Source organism: Neltuma alba, unplaced genomic scaffold, assembly GCF_004799145.2.
Source record: "Neltuma alba isolate B1F8T4 unplaced genomic scaffold, ASM479914v2 tig00010313_pilon, whole genome shotgun sequence".
Taxonomy (NCBI): Eukaryota; Viridiplantae; Streptophyta; class Magnoliopsida; order Fabales; family Fabaceae; genus Neltuma; species Neltuma alba.
In genome coordinates, this window is record NW_021635226.1 from 66,761 (window position 1) to 72,722 (window position 5,962).

The following is a 5,962-nucleotide window of genomic DNA, read 5'->3' on the forward strand; positions in this document are numbered from 1 at the left end:
AAGACAACAAGGAAGAGGATTTAGAGGATGAAGAAATTGGCCTTATAATCAGGAGGTTCAAAATGTTCTATAAGGACAGAGCTAAAAAAAGGCTGCAAGCAAAACAAAAGGGCTCCACATCTCAAATAGAAACCAAAGACCCAATAATATGCTTTAAATGCAAAACGTTGAGACACATTAAAGCAGGTTGTCCTCAACTATCTAGGATGAAGGACAAAGACAAAAACAAAGAGAAATTTAGAAAGAAGAAGGCATTCGTATCATCAATCTGGAGAGACAACTCATCTAAAGAAGATGACAATGATGATGAAGAAACAGCTAACATCTGTCTCGTGGCACAAGAAGACGATGATTAAGAGACTGATGACATAATCACTTCTGAACCTTCCTATGATGAATTACAATCTAAATATAATGCCTTACATTCATAATTAGTTAGAATAGCCAAGGAGTTGGTAAGCTCTAAAAAGAAAATCAAGAGTTTAGAAGAACAACTCACATAGAAAGAAGATAGCTCACCAGTCTGTACCAAATATGAGCAAAACAAAAAGAAAAATGAACAGCTCACAAAAAATTTAGAAAAATTCACAAAGGTCAGTAAAATGCTCGAAGTGATACTAGGAGCTCAATGGTGTACAACAGACAAATCCGCAATAGGATATGATCCTACTCAGGATAGAAGTAAGGGAAAGAAGAAAAGTGGTGAACGATCATATTTAACATTCTTTAGAAATTCTGTTCATTCTTCTAATCCTTTTACATTGTGTTCTTACTACAACTGTAAGGGTCATACAATATCTTCTTATCATCACAAGAAGAAAAGAACCTACAGAACACTAAAATGGGTACCCAAAGGTACTTATGTACCTCGAACAAACCAAACTAACTAGAAAGGACCTAAAAAGGTATGGGTACCTAAAATATGATTTCTCTAATGCAGGTATGTCTCAAAGCATCTAGAACAAACAAATGGTATATCGACAGTAGATGCTCTAGACACATGACAGGTGACAGTGACAAATTCTCAACACTTAAACCCAAAGAAGGTGATAAAGTAAACTTTAGTCGGAATCAATCTAAAGAATAGCAGGAATCAGAGAAGTGGGAAGTGACAAAAGAATGAAAGTTAAAGATGTGTACTGGATTGAAGAATTATATCACAACCTACTCAGTGTTAGCTAGAGTGCCGACAAAAACAATTGGGTAATTTTCGATTCAAAAGAATGTTTGATCATTAGCAAAGATGATCTATCACTCAAGAAAGAGGAACTAAATGTGAAGCTCAAAGCTCCAAGGGACGATAACTGCTATGCTATTCAAATTGATTCTAATCTCTTTGAAAACAGCTTTGTTAGTAAACATGAAGAAAATTGGCTTTGGCATGAACGTCTTGCTCATGTTAATATGAATGAGCTTTCAAAATTAACAAAAAGAGATTTAGTCATTAGTTTACCTAAAATACAATTTGAACATGACATTATCTGTGATGCTTGTCAGAAGGGTAAACAAACAAAGTCCTCATTTAAATCAAGGAAGATAGTCTCAACTGAGAGACCTCTTCAAATGCTTCACATGGATTTGGTTAGTCCGTCAAGAGTCAAGAGTTTCGGTGAAAATTTATATACTCTTGTGATAATTAACAACTATTCAAGATTTATCTGGACTCTATTTCTTTCCTTTAAAGATCTAACACCTCCTTTATCACCCCATTATACATCAATTGAAACCACTATAACGCATTACCCAATGTTTTTGAGTGAGAAATTTCAATTTCAAAATTTCACATTTAATTCTGTCCATACAATGTTCATCCGAATTTAGGATAACTTTAAAAATTCATAACTAAATCTAGAAAAATCAAAATAAGGTGGTTGCAATTTTCACGTGAAGTTTGCTAAGAATTCTTTAGAGAAAAATATTTATTGGACTCAATTCCACTCAAAATAGCACCAGAAAAATTGACAAAGCACACTATTCATATGGTCGATTTTCAATTTTTCAGGATTTTAACCCAACTTTTGAAAGGCATAACTCTTATACAAAACTCCAAATTTAATGATCTACCACTTGTTTTAAAGATGAAAATGATCTCTATAAGACTACCAAGTTTCAAATCAAAATTCACTCATTTACTCATTATTTTATGTGGCACAAGATTGGGATTGTTTAGGGAGATTTTATCTCCTAATTCCATTTTTCTTGAGTTTTGTTTTCCCCTTTCTTTTTCCATACCCTTTAGGCCTCCCACCATTTCATATCCCAACATTAGGGCATGCCATCAAAATATAATTTACATTATATCATCATCCATAATTCATTACAACTTTAACATGAAGTTTGATAACATATTACATAACATCCCAAGACAATATAACATTCACAAGCTTTTTCACCCTAGCACCAATTCTTTGCCTTGATCCATGGATGAGCCACCCCCTAATTGAGACATGAATTGACATAGAAGGAATGAGATTTCAAAGAAATCTCTGTAGCAATTGAACTATAAATATCATGTAAATCAAGCAAGTTACAATGTGACATGTTATCACACCTCACGTCATAACTAAACCACATATAATCATAGTTAATATCATGCTAGGAGAGGAACACCAACACATCCACAATAACATAATTCAATACATTTAGCCAAAGCATAATCAAAAGCCATCCAATCAACCAAGATCACAATACAATTCCTCAATCTAAGCAAACAACATAATCACATTAAACAAGCAAGATAAACAATCAATTTATAATTCAATGCTACCTTTTAACACTTGATTAATTCAGTCTCCTCAAAGGATAATGATTCTCCTTGATTCCTCCTCATAAAGCCTATTAATTCAAGCATAAATATAAGTTATATTAATAACCAAACAACTTAAACACAATCCTTTAACTTTAGCTTAACAATTTTTCCCTTTTTCTTGGATTTTTAACAAAATAGTTCCTCTTTTAGAATCAATGATCTCCTAACTCAATCCTACATAATTTTTTATAAGGAATCCAAATATCTAATCAATTTTTCAAAAATAAAACTCCTTCCCCATGAAATTATATGGCCGAATAGGGGGTTCTAGCTAAAAAATTTATTTTTGATTCCAATGATTTTAAACACTTTTCAATAGTATATCCCTACACAAAAACATATTTTAAACCCAATGAAATCATCAAATCAATGCAAAATAAACTCCTCCAACAAGAACGGCCCTTGGCCAAAATGAACATATATAGCCTTAGGTTGATTTTCTTCCAAAAACCACTCTATACACCACTTAAACAAGCTTGTTCCATATCAAATTCAAGGTTTCTATCCTTCCCTAATAGCTAAGCATGTCAACTGAATTGGTGCAGCATTTTTCCTTAATTTTTCATGCCAAAAACCCAACCAAAACTAGCTTAAAACTTAGGGATAGGAAGGCTTGAGCATACCTTGATGTTTTCTTGCTATAAACTGAATGATTCCTTGCTCAAAACCCTCTCAAATTTGGTCTCCTCTGGGCTAGACATAAAGTGGCAGCACCTCCCCTTATTTTTTCTAATTTTCCAACATTTTATTGTATTTTAGGAAGGGGTATTTACAGAAAATTCAATCTTCCCCTCCCCCCCTCTCGTTGGCCGAAGATGTGACATATAATGGGGGGTTATGTGGCAGCTATCAAAGCAAGAAAGGTTCATATTTAACCATGTGTCCAATTCTAGAGTTTTTCAATATTTATCCCTTAATTTTACATTTTATTTAATTAAATATGCTGGGGTTTGGAAGATACACGAATTTGGGCTTGAATTGGGCCTAATGTGGGCCCCACAAATGGTCTAGGCTGGCCCAAAAAGGTGGCCCACAAACTGATTCAAAATCCCAAACTATTTCGACATTTTATTAGTTACTATTCCCTACTAACATTTCATAATTTTTTCAGACCTCCAAAAATTTATTTCTCTCCTTGATAATTCACATTTTAATATAAGAACATGATTTGAAAATTTTTAGAATTTTTTTCCACCTCTAGTTATTTATTTTGAATTTTCTCTGATTAGGCTTCTATTGGTGTCACTACTGGAAAATAAATTCTCTAAAATTAATTCCTGACCTTCCAATGCTTAAAACCAATTTTATAAATTCAAAAAAATATTTAGATGATTTTTACATATTTTTTCCAAATTTATTGAGGCCTCTAACTAATTAAAATAATTATTTTCCTCTGATTTCCTAATAATTTTTCGAAAAACCTCCGTTTACAGGAAATTCCATAATAATTTATTTTCATAATAATTCCACCTTTAAGGCCTCAACCTAGATTCCATAACCTCTAATTTTTATTTTTCCAATTTTTTTGAGAATTTTCTTGAATTTTTCTCTAAATTTCTCATTTTGCCCTTCCTAGACTGATAATTACAAAAATGTTAGCCCAACTTTATTGGAGTTTCACATCAAAAGTTGTTTCATCTTCCTGTCCAGTTTCTACGTTGGCCCTCATCCCAATTTTTCATTCCCTATATCCAGATGAAATTTCTCAGGATGTGACAAAAGACGAGACATTTAGTGCATTCATTATTTTTGCTAAAAAGGTTGAAAATGAGAAGCGTATTTCTATTGTGTCAATCAGGACTAATCATGGAGGAGAATTCGAGAACAATGAATTCACTGACTACTGTGATGAACATGGGATCGATCACAACTTCTCAACACCAAGAACACCTCAACAAAATGGAGTTGTGGAGAGAAATAACAGAGTACTCACGAAGATGGCCAGAGCTATGCTGAATGAAAAAGGGATATCTCAAGTGTTCTGGGTAGAAGCCATGAGTACGGCTTGTTACATCTCTAACACAACATATATCATAATGTTGCTCGGGAAGACTTCTTACGAGCTGTACAAAGGAAGGAAACCTAATTTAGCATATCTGAAGATTTTTGGAAGCAAATGTTACATCTACAACAACAACAAAGAAAATCTCAGTAAATTCGATCCTAAAGCTGATGAAAGTTTATTTTTTGGTTATTCTAATCGGGGTAAAGGCTATAGAGTTTTTAATAAAAGAAATTTTACTATTGAAGAGTCAATTCATGTTGTGTTTGTTGAAACTAAGTCAATTTCAAAACCTCTAGATGATGACGCTGAGATTGTTCAAAGAGTTCGAAAATTGAGCCCTAAACAAGTCTTTGAACAAAATGCCTTCTGTAGAAAATGATAAGAATAAAGATGATCAAATTGAAATATTTTCTCAAGATAGTTCAGATCAACCTAAGGCTTGGAGACATGATAAAAACCATCCTAGAACAAGTCATTAGTGAAGTCAATGAAGGGGTCAAAACCCAGAGACAAGTGTTCAATGAAATGCGTTTCTCTGCATTTATCTCAAACATTAAACCAACTAGTGTAGACAAAGCTCTATCCGATGAATTCTGGATAGCAGCAATACAAGAAGAGCTAAAACAATTTGAGAGCAATCAAGTTTGGGACTTGGTACCTTAACCTAATGACCACCCAGTCATAGGCACCAAATGGGTATTCAAGAATAAGCTCGATGAATCTGCTCAAATTGTTAGAAATAAAGCCAGATTAGTGGCAAAAGGCTATAATCAAGAAAAGGTACTGATTATGACGAAATATATGCTCCAGTAGCTAGATTAGAAGCCATACGAATATTCTTAGCCTTTACATGTATAAAGGATTTTAAATTGTATCAAATGGATGTTAAGAGTGCATTTTTGAATGGTTACATTATGGGAGAAGTTTTCATTGAACAACCTCCTGGATTCGAAGATCCAAATCTTCCAGATCATGTTTACAAATTGAAAAAGGCTTTATATGGTTTAAGACAAGCACCTAAAGCATTATATGAATGGCTTAGCACTTTTTTGATAGAAAAAGATTTTGAAAGAGGCAAAGTTGATGCAACACTCTTTATCAAAAGAAACAAGAAAGAATTATTGATTGTTCAAATTTATGTAGATGAT